Source organism: Phyllostomus hastatus, unplaced genomic scaffold (assembly GCF_019186645.2).
Source record: "Phyllostomus hastatus isolate PE091 unplaced genomic scaffold, TTU_PhHast_1.1 phas_scaffold_12, whole genome shotgun sequence".
Lineage (NCBI taxonomy): Eukaryota > Metazoa > Chordata > Mammalia > Chiroptera > Phyllostomidae > Phyllostomus > Phyllostomus hastatus.
The window spans coordinates 13,280,563-13,297,572 of NW_025334007.1; the positions used below are offsets into that span (position 1 = coordinate 13,280,563).

Consider the following 17,010-nt stretch of genomic DNA (forward strand, 5'->3'; position numbering starts at 1 on the left):
CCCTAGCCTGCCCGGGAGGTGGCAGGGTCTCCGCTCGCTGGCCCTCCGAGGCGTCCTACCACCGACCCCCACACTACGCTGTGGGTGCCCCTTTCTGCGGCTAGCCCTCGCCACCCACTGCCACGCCCTCCCCGTGGGCGAGATCACCTGTCCCTCCTCCGCTGCCGCCTCCTCGGGTACCCTTTCGCCTCCCTCCTGATCCCCCTCCTCTGCCACCTCCCCCAAGCCCTCCCCTTCCCCGCCTCCTCCCACCCCTTGGTGTATATAGTAAAGCCCGGGCGCCGCACGCAGTCACACACTCGCCCGGACAGAGGCGCACACACGCTCACGCACAACCGGCAGTGGCGGCGGCGACAGCAGCTTGGTGACAGCGGCAACGGCGGCTCCCACCGCAGCACACCCCGCTTCAGGAGGTCGGCGGCCAGGCCAAACCTGAGAGTTCCCGTACCCACGACCACCCCCGCGGCTTCCTGGAGGCGGCGGCTGCAATTGCGAGGTAGCGGGCGCGGCGCCCCCATGCGGGCCGGGGTCCCCCCACCCGCCCTCCCGGTGCCGACCTGCCACGGGATGCAGGGGGCGCGCCGGGCTGGGAGTGCCTAGCGGGGCTCGGAGCCCGGGGAGGGGCCTGCTCCCGGGGGCAGGACGGCGCCCTGAAGCCTAGGCCAGGGGGAAGGGCCGGACGGGGGCGGGGACGCTGGCGGAGGCCGCTACCGGTGCGGCGTCTTCGGGCCCCGCTCTCGCTCCCGCTCCTGGCGCCGTGCACTTGCCGGGGGAGCCGGGGACGGCCCAGGAGGCGGCGCCGGCCAGCAGGGCGGGGGCCCCGAAGTGGGTTTCGGGCCGCCACCGGCGCTGGCACCGGGCGCAGAGGGCGGCGCGCGGCGGACTCCGCGCCTGGGCACCGCACGGGGCCGCTTCTGGCTCTGTCGCTCTGCCCGGACCGGGAAAACCCGGCGCCTTCCAGGCCCTTCGAAAGATGGATTCTGTTGACGTATCTGGAGGCCCTGGCGAGCCGGGTGGAAAGTTGGGTTTTGCCAGATCGCGCTGGGTTCGCCTTTGTGACGCTTGGCCAGCCCCGCATCCTCCCGGAGCCGGGTGAGTGTGCGTCGGCGCCCCGAGAGCCCTCTTGCCCCTCAATGCCCACACTCCGGGTGGCCGCACCGGCTCAGGCTTTCTGCCATGTTAGGCACCGAGCTGCGTTCTCGCTGCATTTTTGCGTGCGTTTCCGTGGTGCCTTTTGCTGCAGAGGGAGTTATTGCTTCTCGCCTTGTTGGGTTTTTCGGGGTTGGGGTTGTGCTCTGTGTGTTTGCTTGTTTGCCGTTTAAAGCCCGACTATTGTTCCGGATAAGCTCCGCCTGGGTGGGGAAATGGCATCCCACCACAGTTGCCGGCGAGGGGTAGAAATGTTGCCAAACAGCTGCTGCTTTGTGTTTTCCTATCAGAAGTCCCTGGAATAGATTTGGGGTACGACGGATGGATGGAGAGAGGGATGGGGCACGGAGGAAGAAGGTGGCTTTGGAGGAACGAATTGTCACCCACCCCGTGGCATGCAGTCAGCTTCCTTTTCTGCCTGCCAAACTTTTATGAATATTCCTTTTGTGGCATGGGGAAGCTTAATGAATTCAGCCCAGTTTTCCAGGGAAAAGCAACTCAGCTTTAACAATGGTTTGAGAACTTAATCAATGAGAAAGGCGGGGTGGGGGGACGGGGAGGTACTGACACCATATCGAGGATGTGGCTGCTTCTTGCAGAGTCAGGTGGGGGAGAGGTGGGCAGGGCAGGGCGCAGCGCTGGGGTCCCTGTTCCGGGAACTGTCCATAGCTCCTACCTGTGCCCGCAGGAGCCACCCTTCATCGTTTCCCCAATTCACCGTCTTCCAAACTCGGCGACGGGGCGGTTTGCGGCGGTGCGCGGGCTGGCCTGCCTCATCTGGCATTTTTAAAGATGTGTAAATATTTTGCTGAGGATAAGTGACATCAACAGAATGATATTCCGCAGAGCCCGGGTGTGCAGCGATGATAAATAGATACGGCCGAAGTTTTGATAACCGCGGATTCTCATGGTTCGTTCTGTTTCATCTGGGTCTTTGTTTTTGTTGGTTTAGCATTCTCTCTCATCCTCTGGTGTGATCCCTTTATTTAGCTGATTCTTGGAAGCTTCTCTTTAGAACAGAGAGAAAAGCAACCAGCAGGGAGACGATTCTTAGCATTGCATGCACAGGGCAAGGTTTGCTGTGCTTTGCTGAGGGAATCTTTCCCACCGTTTTCTGGATGCCTGTCTTTCTCCCTTTAAGTCATCAAAATCGTTTGTTGATTGAGCAAGATGAGACTTCTGATAACTTTGAAAATGCGTGCTGCTTTGCCTTTGTTACAGAAGAGGGGTGGCAATGTGGGAGGAAGACAGTGGGGAGGCTAGTGGGTGGGAGTCTGCTCACTAGAGCAGCATTATGCCCCCACCCGATTTTGTCCTTAGCCTTTCTTCTCAAAGGGTAATGTAGGGAGTTGTGCCACCTTTAAAAACTGGGGGTTGGCTCGAATGCACAGATTCATAAGCCCGTTGTCATCCCAATTCTGCCCCTTAGAAGCCCAAAGAAGGCACCCACCCACAACCAAACCTACACCCACCTTACCACGCCCCCCCAACACAATATCCTGCGAATAGTCACTTGTGTCTTACCCTGACAGATGCCCACTAGAGGCATCCACAAGGCGGTCAGGGCACTGTGAATCAAGTCACACTGGAACTTAGGGTACTGGCTGCTTTGATACCAGCACCAATCAGGCATCCAGGGAGGGTCCTTAAAATGCAAAGAAGCCCCAGACCTCCAGCAAGCAGACTCCGCCAGGGATTAAAAGCCAAAACAGCTTTCTAGGTGATACCGGTTGCCACCGTGAGAAGTTGGTTGGTGGGCAGTTGGGTCAGAGTTGTAAAATAAAAAATCTTGTAGTCAGAAAACAAAGCCTCTGAGACAGGGCCTCGGAGAGACAAAAAACAAAAAGAAAAGGGTGGGAAGTGTGTGACCAGGTGTTGATGTGAGTGCTATAGCACCTGGAGACAGATACAGCCCTAGTTACAGTGGTCTCCCCTAATCCACTGGACCCCAGAACTGAGGTATTCTGAATGTGGAGGTACTCACAGATAGTGTGCTGTGAATCTCCAGTCAGAAAATACCAAGTTTCTGTTCTCTGGTTCCTTCCTTAACCTTAGATTTGGGGGAGAAGGGTAGTGGAGGGGGATAAATTGGGAAAGGAATTGACATGTGTTGTTGCCCTGTCTGCCAAGCACTTCACATGTGGGAATCTATGACATGAGAGAAACATTATTTTATAGATAAGGAATAGGAGATTCAGAGAAATTTCTAGCTGCATGTCTGATTCCAGGCATTAGTGGTTATGATTTAAAGGAGCAACATGTCCCTCTATGTCTCTCTCAAGTCTCTTATTTATTTCTCCCAAAGGCCAGAGTCCTCAGATCCTACGCATTCACAAAATATGGCACCTAAGGATGAGGGGAGACTACCAGTGATGCAGCCCAGTCACCCAGGGATTATGTGTCAAGTAGATAGACCCCAAATAGTCCCTAACTATTTCAGGTGGAAAGACTATGCCTTTACATCTTGGAATACCCAATACTCTATTGTTGCTTAATAAATGAGAGTTGAGTGACTAAATGGTGGAGCTGTTGGAGTGAATGGTATTGGGGAGGGAGCTGTAAGTCATTGTCAAGGGAGGCCCAGCAGGGAGAAATCTAGAGCTATGAATGTTTGGTTGGGGACTCAGAGTTCCTCGTGTCATGCTCCAGTTGTAGCCTGGAGTAGTTCTAAGCTGACAAACCCACATGAGACGGGCAATAGCATTCCCACCTTGTGGATGAGGAAACTGAGGTTGAGGTTAAGTAATTATCCAAGGCCCATTGTGGGACCAAAGGGTGGGTAGATATTTCTAACTCTTAACTGTCTCAGATAAATAAACTCTAAATAAAAATGAGCTGGGATCTTGCTATGCAAATGCATTGTCAAAGCTAGTCCCTTAGGCCCATTCCAACCAGATTTCAACCTTAACCCCTAGAAATTCTAGAGCCATTGGAAGAGCAAGGATTTGAATCCATATATGAGGTGTTTTTTACTCTGCTGCCTCCTATATCAGAATTTGAGGGCAACCTCAGAGAAGGAGGCTCTCGAGGGGAGAGGGAGATGGCTAATTGCACCCTGCCCTACACAAAAAAGCCTGTGTGGGATTTTGAAGTAACCTTGATTTAGGGACCAGAGTGACATCCTTACTGTAGAGTTGGCAGCTCTTGTCTTTGGAGAATGCCTCACATTATCACTCCTCTTTTCCATCTAATTGTTTGCCCAGATGCCCATCATCTTATTCTTTCCAGACTCAGGGCATTTCCTTCACGGCTCACAATTTTTGATGAGCCCCTTGATTCTACTGCTCTCTTGTGTTCTTACAGCCACTGATGAGGAGGTGATTTTGGTGTCCATGTTAGTGCTTCTGTATTTCTCCCATGACCCTCCTTCTCTCTTCAGCCAAGAACACACACATGCATGCTCAGGCACAGATGCACATAATTTGATCATGTTTCTGTATCTGCTTCACCAAATTAGATTGCAAACCCAGAATTGTTATTGAAAGAACGTACTTGACTGTGGTGATTTTTCTGTCCCATACCCTGCCTTAAACAGATCAGAAGAGCTAAGATGGAGGCAGCTCGACCAGCTTCAGTAATGGCTATACTCACTATGCAAGCATGGGACCTGGGCCTTTCTGAAAGCTCATTTTATTCTCCACTTAGTGGTCAGGCTAAAGGCTCCTAGAACATCACAATCCTCTCAGTTCCCATTTCTGCTATAATTCTTAGCTCCAATAATTCCACAGTCCATTCTGATGTCACCTGTTACTCTTCTTATCACAGATGGTTTGGTCTTTTAGTACAGCACTATCTAATTAAACTTTCTATGATGATGGAATGTTCTCTGTCTGCTGCTCCATACAGTAGCCACTAGTCACACATGCCTACTGAGCAGTTGAAAGGTGGTTAGTCCAAAGTAGGATGAGGTATAAGGATAATATATGCGTGGAATTTCTATGATTTAGTACAACAAAGTGATGCAGAATACCTCATTGATAGTTTCTATAACAATTGCATGGTGAAATGATAATACTTTGAATATATTGTTTTAAAAACATTTTATTTATTTTTAGAGAGAAGGGAAAACAGGGAGAAGCAGAGGGAGAGAAACATCAATATGCCATTGCTTCTCGCATGCCTCTTACTGAGAACCTGGCCTGCAATCCAGGCATGTGCCCTGATGGAAATGGAACCAGCAACCCTTTGGTTCTCAGGCCGGTGCTCAATCCACTGAACCACACCAGCCAGGGCTAAATATAATGTTTACATAAACCACAATATTAAATTTAATGTCACCTGTTTCTTTTCATCTTTTTAATATGCCTGCTAGAAAATTTAAAATTACATTTGTATTTTTACTACATAGCACTGCTCCAGAGTAAACTACCAACCTGTGCCTTCAACCTCACAGCACCTCCAGATGTTTGGGGGGTGCATAAATTCATTCCATCTCCATGGCAGATGTGAGACATGGGGCTGATGCAGTAGCCACAACAGGCTGTCATCAGGCAACTTAGATTTTTGATGGCTAAAGTGCCATTTTGGGACTTCTGCATCAAGCCTACCAATGAGCATGTTTGCTCAGTCACGTTCAGTTAGAAATGTGGGCTCCTGAAACTTAATGGAGACCAGAGAGCAAGGTGGGGGTGGGGATAGGGCTGGCTTGGAACAAAGTGACCCCTCTCCTTCCCCCAGGCCCATGTTCTTGTCCATTGATGAGTTGTCTCCTGCCTGAGCAACTGATTTCCCTGATACCTGATCAAGTAATGTCCTTCCAAGAGATTTGTGCTTGGAGAATACTGTCCCAAGTAGACACTTTAATACTGAGAGTGGGTTATTCTGGGCTGGGGCCAACCTTAAAGAAGAGAAAGGAAGAAAAGGACACGTAGTCATCTGACAGCTTGATGAAAGCAAGAGCAAGGAGATAAATACAGTTTCTGTGAGAGAGAAATGCAAGGAAGCCCAATTTCACACGTTGTGGTGCTGAAGATGAGGAAACCTGCCCAAGGAACAGTTCAGGGGGTGGGGGTGTGGCAGTGGCACTGTGGGTCTTCCTGGGCCCTTCCCTGGTACTGGGCATGGCCCAAGTAGAGAAAAGGAGCTGGAATAATGAATTCAGGGCTGTGGTGATTTATAGGTTAGGTGCCTGTGTCTCTGGCTCCTAAGGGGGCTGCTCCCACAGGGGGACCCTTGGCTGACCTCCTTGAGCTCCTCGGAAGGACATGGTTTTGTTTCCCATGGCAAAAGCAGGCTGTTTACTGGAGCACAGGAAGAATCTGACATTCTGGCGAAAAATAATTCATTAACAGCCAGGGTATTACCAGTCCCCTGGAAAAGCTCCTCCAGCTGCACTGTAGCAACTGTTCCTTTTCAGAAGCAGAATCAGGCCTTGCTGGCAGCCAAGACTGGGTGTGTTGGGCAATTTGTTGTTGTTGTTGTTATTTTTGCCTTTGTATGTATGACAACTTTGGCTGTATAATTCGGAGAAAAGAATGGTGGCCTGGAAGAGTCAAAATGGTATAGTGTTAGCCATTCTTTCCTTAGCCTGGGAGCTCTAGGCTGACTCCAGGTATATACATTTTTCTTCACCAAAGCCCGTCCTCATGCTGGGGACACGGCAGAGCCACACAGAATGTTCTAGAACCAAAGAAATTTTACAGAATTTCAACACCTGCTCTTAAGACTGTGTGCAAACAACTGGCTGAAGGACTCCCCTCCCCCCCACACAGACACCTCCCCTACAGGCACTCACACCCTCAAACACACACACATGTACACACACCAGGCAGAAAGTCTTGTGTAGCTGTGTGGAATTCTTTGCTTACTATTAATTGGCACAGTGGGGCCAAGGTATGTGATTCATCATCCCAGTTTTGAGGGCATTTGGAAAGCCAGGCAGGCATAACCAAGAGAATGGGCTGCATGTTTTGCTCACTAAAGACTGATTGAATCTACAGTAAATAAAATGGAATGGTTCAGGAAGCCTTTTATGCTCTGGAAAAATCTGCTTTTAAAAAAGGTTTTTGTCTGCTTGTTTATGTTTTAATGCTTCTTGCTCAGGAAAGTGTACCCAGCTAGCAAGAAATGGGAAAGAATGGCATTTCCTTGTTTTAGTTTTTTTTTTAACTGTAATTGCAGGTTAAGTAAGATACAATGTATTGATTTTGGTTTTGTATGGAACATAAGTAGATACTCATTTTATTTTGTGAGATATTAATTTCCATCCATTTAAGCTGATGAAATATGCATTTAAAATGTATGCTACCTACCCCCACCTTGGTCACAGTGTTTCTTTAATGTTCCTAGATTCAGATTGAGACCCTGTTTCATTTATTCTGAAAGAAGTAAATATGTTCTTAGTTGACATATATGTAAGCCAACCTTAGATTTCAAAGACAATTGGATCTTCTTCCTTTGATAACTGCCAAGAATGTTAAAGGCCAAGCATACTTGCCTTTATCTAGAGTACATTTTTTTCTATTTTTTCCTGTGCATTCATTGTAAGATGTTTAGCAGCATCCTTGGCCTGTACCCACTGGATGCCAGTAGCATTACCCCTCCACCCTAGCTATGACAACCAGAAATGTCTCCAGACCTTGCCAAATGTCCCTTCTGGGACAAAATTACCCCTTATTGAGAACCACTGGTCTAGACCAAGATTTAATAAATAAGTTGTGGGTTTTTGAAAATTCAATTTAAAATAATAAAAGACACAACTTCTCCCTCTGACTTTTATATATACAATTCATGGGGGTTATTAATTAACATTTGGAAGTGGGTTATGTGCCTGAGTTAATTCTAAGGTTGGTGGAAGGGTCATTAAGATTGTATGAACAGACTCTTTTTTTAAAGGCAGGCATTGAATAAGTAATAGGTAATTGGGGGGGGTGTTGTAATAACGAATGGCTTCTCTGGTTTTTCATAAAGAGAACAGGTTTATTCCTCCCTAATTTCTTTTTAATATGTACTTTACCCCAGGCATGCTTTCAGAGCCATTAGGCATCTTCCTCCACCTCTGCTCTCTCTCCACTATCATTTCTTCTGTAGCTTCTTAAACTTGAGCCAATTAATCTAGCCCCTTAATGAACTTGAGAGCACTCTGCTCATAACACTGGAATAAACTAATTTCAGAATCTGGGAGCCCACTACCCACCATTAATTTCAGTACTGTTGAGAAAGAAAGTCAATAGTGGCTAAATGGAGTAGTTTTCAAAATGACTGGAAATTCAAATTCAGGTGGTCTCTACCACCCCTCCTGATTTTTACCCCTCTTACACACATTCATTTTCTTGCAGCAATTCTCCTTGGGAGAGATAATGTCAGCAGAGCTTCCTCAGGCACCTCAAACTATAATACCTGCAGTCTGCAGCAACACGTGAAATGCTGCCATCAAGATACGCTCCCAACCATCTTCTTTCTGATGGTCCCTGGAAAAGCAGAAAAGGAGGGGCCTGCATTCACTGGGAAGGTGTCATGGGGTGAACCCTACCCTGCCCATGAATGGAAATGAGATATGGATGCTTAGGGGACAGAGGGAGAACAGAGAGGTAGATCACTCGTTACACAGGACAGTGTCCTGGGGTCAACCCTGACCTTCCAGTCTTTGGAGTGGGATGGGCTGTTTAGGTGTGCTTGAGTGTATGGGCAGATTTCAGTGCACACAACAGTTGGGGACACTTCATTTTGTAGCTTTCCAAGGTAGGCGGGCCTTTTCCCCAAAGAGTGACTTGAAGGAGTTTGGAGCGTCATGTGTAGAAAAATTCCTTTGCAAGCTTTGCAGTGAGGAAAGATGGAAAGGTGAATGTGTAGGGGTTTGCCAAGCCTTCATTGGCAAGCACTAGCCTCATTTGAAGAGTAATTTGACCCTTTCTTGTCATCGGGAAGAAGAAGCAATGGGCTGGCAGACATCCACAGTGAGCTGGGTCCAGTCAGATAAATAATTGATTTGCTGCATGTGACACTTGGTCATTCTAAGTTGCCAGCCCCTTGCAGGCCAGGATTTGGGTGGTGTTTGCAACACTGGGAAAGAAAACAGGATCATAAATCTGGCCTTTGGAGGCCAGTTTCATGGTGCAGAGGCCACTGGGGCCACTTCTGTGTGCTACAGAAACAAACAGACAGGTCCTCATGGTATGTTGTTCCTCAAAATAATGGCAGTGGAAATGGCTGTGAAAAACATTTAGACCCTTGTCATAAAAAGGCAGTCTTCCTGCTATAGGGAAAAGCTAAATAAACTGTATTGCAGCTGTATTAAGTAGAAACAGATTTGAAAATTGGGTGTGTTTTTTTTCCCTAAGACACTTATTTATAGCAGGTTGGGCAAAGGCTGCCACTATCTTTTGCGACTCCGGAAGTGTTTTCCAGATGGTCCGTGCTGTTTTTCTCTTTATTAAGCTTAGCTGAACTTGGCCTTGCTTGGAAAGGTTCATAGAAACGGGTGCTATTTTTTTCAGATTACAGTGGCCATTGATTGGCTAACAAATCAATGGATGGGGATAGATTGAGCCTGTGCTGATGAATTTCCTTTCACATGTTAGAAATAAGAAAAATGTCAAGGAGAGCTCAAAATAAGGGTGCTCTTTCTCCAACCATATATATCAAAGCTTTGAAAATCATACGGGGCCACATTTTCTATTCATTTACATTTTAAAAACATAATGTCCTCCTCTTTGCTAAAACTCTACAATGTTACTGTTCCCATTCCAACATCTAAACAATGTCCAGATACATTTCAGATTGAGCAATTAGCTCTGGCTGCAATTTCCTTTTATGAAAAAAAATCACTAACCCACTAGACTAAATATGAAATTATTGAACGTGAATATATCAATATGAGACCATTTGTTCTAGGATCCTTTGTGACTTATCACTTGCATTTTAAGAAGACTAGTACAGACTGATTGTGCCCTGCCTTTCCATGTTAGACCCATCCCTCAATCCAGAAACCTCAGCTTTGTTTTTGTTCTTAGGAGCTGGCAGTTGGATTTGGGGTCACCAGTGCTGATTCTGACAGCCTAAACCACACAGCGAACTGTTTTGGAATTGTCACATAAACCAGTGGTCCTCACAGACCAGGCTTGCAGACCACTGCCTGCATGGGACAAAATTTCTATCTATTCACAGTGAAATGGAAGACAAGTGAAAATGTAGTGAGTTTCTTTAAGCTAAACATTTTCCATTTTACAGAACTGCTCTTTATTCTAAAATGGGCTTTCCTAATTTTCTTAGTGTTAGAGTCTCTCTTCTGAAGGATTGAGATAGTACATGGCATTTGTAGTTTTACCTCTTTTTTGGACAAAGTCAGAAAATGGAGGCTCCAACAGAGCCTCCATTTAAAAACAAATGTTACTCATCTAGAACATTAGACAATCTGGGATTCACCTGGAAGGCCTGAGTGGATCAGGAGAGGGAGCCTTTGTTATGATTCCTAAGCCAGAAATATCAACATGAGAGTTCTTGCTCCAAGTCCCTTACCCGACTCTTCTGACCCATCACCCACAGAGCTGGCTTTGTCTAAAGCCCATGTGAAGAATGGAATTGCTTTAGCAGAGGACATTGAAGGGGAAAGCTGACCTCTTGGATGTGTCTGAAAATGCAGCCTCAGTGCTGGGAGCCTGGACCCTTTATCCCTGGCTCCTATTTTCAACTCTGCTGACAGTTCACATAGACTTGACCCGCCTTCCTCCTGTGCTCATCTCCACCCACTGCTACCATTAACATAGGCCTCAGCACAGCTCACCTGGGTATTGCCCAAGTCTTCTTACTGCTCCATCTAACTCCTGTCCTTGATGCCCTGATTGCTATTTCTCTCAGTAAAGCAGCTGCCCTAGCTCAAGAACATTCAATGACTCCCTATTTCCTATTTAGAATGAAACACCACACATGAAGCCGTCTTCCCTTTCTCCCCCTTATGACTGGTCACTTGTGTTCATTCTAATTAGGAGGATGTCTCCTCCTAATTATTCTAATAGGGAGGATGTCTCCATATACAATTGCTCTGGGCTAAATTTTGTTTTCTTATATGGGGGAAGGTTTGCAAAGTTATAACATCTCTTGGGCATCTTTCTAGATGAAGAACACTGAAGAGTTGAGCCTAATGTAATGGGCCATCCCAGCAATTATGACAGTTGTGTTTAAAAAAAAAAAGGAATCACTTCCCCCGTCTGCCATAATACTCTCTGACTTCAAGAATTGCAGTCTTATTACAAGTGTTTTACATTCTGCTTCTGGATTAGGATGCTACCTTTCTGGCCTGCTAGCAAATGGGTATTGCTTAGGGATAGCACTGCTGGCTTGTCCTGTTGAAAATAAAACCACTTATATAAGCTCTGGAAATTTGTAATTGAGATGTAGTAGAAGGAGTCCATCCTAGCCAATGTAGACTGTCGATTTCATTAGAAAATGTCTCCAATGGTTGTTCATAAAATCATAATAGCAGTAATATTACCTATCATTTATTGAACCCTTGCTATAGGCTGGAGAGTGGTACCCGGTAGTTACATTTATTGTTTTTTATTTACAGCTCTATAACAATCATATGAGATAAGTGTGTATTATGAGATTCAGTTCATAAAGGAGGAATCAGGCTCAGAGAGAGTTAGTAACTTACACAAGGTCACATAGCTCATAGAAGGTGTAACAGGGATTCTAAACAGCCTGGTTCAATAGAACTTTGTGCAAATATAGAAATGTCTTACTCTGTCCAATATGGTAGCTACTAGCTATAAGCCTCTAATGAGCCCTAGAAATGTGACTAGTGTGAATGAGGTTGACTTTTAAATTTTATTTTTAACTAATTTTATTAAAATTATTTTTCTTAATCATTTAAGTGTACAGTTCAGTGGTATTAAGTACATTCACATTGTTGTGCAACCATCACCATTTACCTCTGAAACTCTTTTTATCTTGCAAACTGAATCTCTGTGCCCATTGAACAATAACCTTGTCACCCTCCGCCCAGTCCCTGGCAGCCACCCTTGTACTTAAATTTTCTTTCTTTTTTAAAATTTCCCTGTTCCCCCCACATCCCAGCCCCTGGTAATCTCCATTCTACTCTTGGTTACTGTAAGTGTGGCTTTTTAAAAATTCCACATTAAAGTGGGATTATACAATATTTGTCTTTGTAGTTTCAATTTTAAATGTACATTGCCATATGTGACTGGTAGCTACCATATTGGACAGTGCATCTCTAGAACACACTTGTTTCCCTGTGTTATTCTGCTTCTCTGCTCCCAGCTTTATATACACCTCCCCTTCAATGCCCATCAGCTTGGCATCTCTCTTCTTCCCTCCTAGCCCAACACAACTCCTCCTTTTCTCAGGGGCCTGTAGACGGGGTGGTTCTCAAGCTTTTAGTGTGCATTAGTATCACCTGGAGGGCTTGTTAAAATACAGATTCCCGGGACCCACCCCTAGGGCAGGTCTAGAGTGGCACCCAAGAATTGACATTTCTAACAAGTTCCCACGTGGTATTCATGTTGTTGGTGCTAGGACCTTCAGTTAATCATTAATCTCCCTGGGTCTAAGGACTAATTCCTGCAGCTTCAAGTAGTGTGGCCTGGGGTTCGCTGTTATCTCCTGGTACACAGAGGGCAGTGATCACTAGCTTACATCAGCTGAGAGAAGCTTCCTTCCTGGGTACCTGGATAGTTCCACATTTATTTGGGTCACAGTTAGGTTTGGTCACTCCCTTGGCAATTGTTCTGGAATGCATTTAAAGTTGGGGTGCCTTGAGAAGGAATGGAGATACAGGCAGGGCGAAGAAAGAGGCACAATCTCTAGGAATTGTCTGACCACCCTGGTGGAGTACCGCAGACCCAGCAGAGAGGCCCATTTGTTGTCTGATCTGCTATTTTCTGCAATGATTAAATGGTGGCAGAAAAGTTAACTAAGAAAGAATAAAAGGCAAAGCACCTGAGGCAGACATATAAGGAAGCTGTGTCCCCTACCCCCTACCCCTGTGTCTTCACCATAATTAAAGTCTTTGTTCTTTTGTAGAGCACAGGATAGATGCCCTGGGCCAGAATTGGAGGCAAAGGGGTAGAGTGGCAAGGGGACCTGGAGAGGTCCTTGGAAAGGGAACTGTAATGTTGGCCACCTTGACTTTTGATCTAGCTTTCATTCATCAGTTCTGAGAATGTTGTTTATTCTTTTTTTTAATGGCGGTGTAAAGAAGTAGCTGAGGTTACTCATGAAAGCAGCAATAAGGTAGCTTTTCTTATGAATATTTCTAAATTAAAAGAGTAGTGTGGAATCATTTTTCCTAACTGTGCACAAACCTGTGTTTTCTTCCATAGAATCTGTGCCTTTTTGTTGTCTCTCTCTGGCTGTTTCTCCCTTTTTGTTTTGTTTGTTTGTTGGTTGGTTTGTTGGTTGGTTTGTTTGTTTTGAGAGCGGAATCATATGTCTTTTTTTAAATGGTTTGGTCTAAAATCAGCATTCATTCTCCTGAGCCAGGCAGCTCTTCCTAAAGTTCATTTTGAGCACCATATATGATAACCCAGACCTCCTTAGCTCCTGGCAATATTCTCTGTAGCACTTAGATACTGATAATATAACATGTTAATAAAAAGTACAAGCACACATTTTTCTCAGTTTCTCTGTTTCCAAAAGCAAATCTTCAAAGGCATGAACTCAAGTCCTCATTCTTGTTTTTACATAGGTTCCACCCCCATTAATCAATGATGAAATGTCACATTCTTGTGTTTTGTGTATTTCCATCTTTCCACTTAGCTCTGTGCCCTCCACCCACAACAGAGCTCAGTAAATCTGAGCACACCAGTGGGACCCCACCCCTGTCCCTCTCATTTCTGTCACCACCACCCATCAGGGGATGAGACCCATCTTCCCCTAATCAACCAGATCCACTTTCAATTCCATTCAGATATTTAGACACAAAGCTCTTCATCTCCCATCCGTGTGGGACACCTCAAATCTGTTGCTTGCCCCCTCTCTCTGTAATTTTCAGTGTCAAATACCTGACCCTTTTTACCACTTCTGCGCATGGGTGAAGCACTCCAAGTTCTCCAAATTCGAGATGGAGCTGAAGCACCTGGCCAGGAATTTAACGTATGTGCTCTCACTTAAACCCACAGTAATGTTTAGAAATAGCTATTAAGCCTTGATAAAGAACTTGGACTTTATCCTGAAGCCAGCGACATTATCTACTTTATGTGTTTGTTTTTTCCCCTAGGGGAGAATGAGCTGGGGCAGGAGTGAAGGAAGACCAAAACAGGCTTTGTTGCAGTAGTCTGGGGAGAGCAATGAATTTGAACTGAAGCAGCATAGTGGATGGGGAGTCGAGTGGTTGGATTCTAGAAGTATTTAGGAGACTGACTCTGTAGGACTTGGTAATGAGGGAGAGATGGAATACTTGGGCCCCACCTTCCCTATATAGCTAAGGTTGAGGCAGCCCAGAATTAGGTGAGTGATTAGAAAATCTTGGCACTGGCCCATATAATCATCTGAGACCCAATTTCAGAAAGGAATGTGATGAAAACGATGAATGGGCCAGAAAAAAGCAGGGAGGGAGAAAACCTGACTGATATAGTTAACAACCAGGAGCATCTTCAGTCAGCAGCTTTAAATACATTTTCCAAATTCATATACTTTAAATAGGTCTGAATTTGTAAGCAGCAGAAGGCATGGGGTAATCCTGGTGCTTCAGGCCTTGACTGGCCCTAGCTAGAGGAGAGGGATTTGGCTGTTGACCTGCCACTGGGGTGACCAACTGTTCTGGTTTGGCTGGGATTGAGGGTGCAGGGTCCTGAGACAAGGGACATTCAGTTTTAAAACCCTGGAAGTCCTGGGCAAACAGAGGAGATGGTCACCCCATGTGCCAGGGCAGGTATCGCAACATGCACACGTGGGCTGGTTGGGGTCAAGGCAATGGAGACTCCAGTTCAGCCTGGGAACTCAGTATAGTGATGCTACCACAGAGCAGAAGGGGAGCTTGGGAATGGAAAAACAAGAACATATTCCAGGCCCTTTCAGATAGCTTTTCTGGGTCTGATGACATGCTTTTCATAAAATAAGGGCCTGAGAACACCATTCTGTTTCCTGGAAACTAATGTGTAGCTCATCTGAAAGAGTCACCCGGATATTTCAGGTGAATTTCAAGTTACTGAATGAATTATTTGGTCTTGCTGGCATCTGGGACCTGCAAGTCCTTAACCAGACTTGGGAATATTTTAAACTGGGTGTTAGATGAGCAAAACAGTTTCTTTACACAGTGTGTTCCTGTTAGAGAACAGCAAAATGCAGACTCATTTATAGCAGTACACTATTCAGATCTTAATTTGCAAATCAACCCTAGCCCTCCATTATTGGAGTAACTCTTTGAGACCAAATGTTTTATCTTCAAAAGCTTCCCTTCCCCACCCCCCACTCCAACTATTTGTCTTGCAAAATCAACCTCAGTAAATAAGCAGACAGCATGTTGTAAGTGGTAGGACAGAGGAGCCCTGGAATTTTTCCTGTGAAGGCCTGGCCTGGCCTGGCACAAACTTTGGGTACATTCAGAAATCCAGAGAGAAATGGAGGATGAGGTGATAGATTCCCTTAACACCAGTGACACCAGTGATAGAAAAAAGTATCAGTCCACTCTCATGCAGCAGCAGGAATAAGGAAGAATTCAGTGTGGGGAAGTAAAAGAGAAAGGGAAAAATAGAGGAAGATGTGAAAAACTGTGAGAATGGGATTCCTCTGGCCATATGGTTCAGATAATGAAAAAGCAAGAAAGACTCCAAGTGGTCTTTCCAAATATCCAGCTCCTATCAAGAGTCTCAGAGTGAAAATGAGCATTGTCATTTCTCTGTGTTCTGTCACATTATGATGAATGGATATTAGTTATAGCAAAATTGCCTACAGTATATTCTTTCTCAAGCATAAAGGGCATGGTGGCTAAAGCTTAAATAATAGTATCAGCATTTAAAAAAGGTTTTCTAGTTGGGATACCACCTCACACCTGTCAGAATGGCCACCATAAACAAATCAACAAACAACCAGTGTTGGAGAGGATGCGGAGAAAAGGGAACCCTAGTGCACTGTTGGTGGGAATGCAGACTGGTGCAGCCACTGTGGAAAACAATATGGGATTTCCTCAGAAAACTAAACATGGAACTGCCTTTTGACCCAGCAATTCCACTGCTGGGATTATACACTAAGAACCCTGAAACACCAATCCAAAAGAACCTATGCACCCCGATGTTCATAGCAGCACAATTTACAATAGCCAAGTGGTGGAGGCAACCTAAGTGCCCATCAGCAAATGACTGGATCAAAAATCTATGGTACATTTACGCAATGGAATTCTATGCAGCAGAAAGAAAGAAGGACCTCCTACCCTTTGTGACAGCATGGATGGAACTGGAGAGCATTATGCTAAGTGAAGTAAGCCAGGGGTGAGGGACAAATACCATATGATCTCACCTTTAACTGGAATATAATCAACAAAAGAAAAAAGCAAACAAAATATAACCAGAGACAATGGAAAGAAGAACAATCTAACAATAGCCAGAGGGGAGGGGGAGGGGACAGTTTTCAGGAACTACTATAAAGGACACATGGACAAAACCAAGGGGGAGGGTGGAAGCAAGGGAGGGAGGTGGGTTTGGCTGGGGGGGAGTGGTGGGGACAAAATGCAGACAATTATAATTAAACAACAATAAAGTAATGAATGACACAAATATATATATATATATTTTTTTGTATGAGAAATTGTATGGCTATTTTTGCTTTATTATATGTATGGTCATTTGTTACATATTAGATCTATTTATTAAAATATATATTTCTTAGTAAAAACTAAATAAAAATAAAAATAAAAAAGTCTTTGTATTTTACATACACTTTCAACAGGTGAGAAGTTTTCAGGGGATA

At 45.3% G+C, this 17,010-nt stretch overlaps 1 protein-coding gene across 3 annotated transcripts in view; it reads left to right on the plus strand.

The window, feature by feature from the left end:
• Nucleotides 1-306: 306 nt before the first annotated feature.
• Nucleotides 307-17,010, plus strand: part of RAI2 (retinoic acid induced 2) — a 62,688-nt gene continuing 45,984 nt past the window's right edge. Inside the window, exon 1 of one of the 3 annotated variants that reach the window (XM_045855971.1) lies at nt 307-496. The gene's annotated coding sequence lies outside the window, so the exon portion shown is untranslated. Of the gene's footprint in view, nt 497-766; nt 1,093-17,010 lie in introns of those variants that run through there. The other 2 variants (XM_045855972.1, XM_045855970.1) reach the window with 2 other exon arrangements.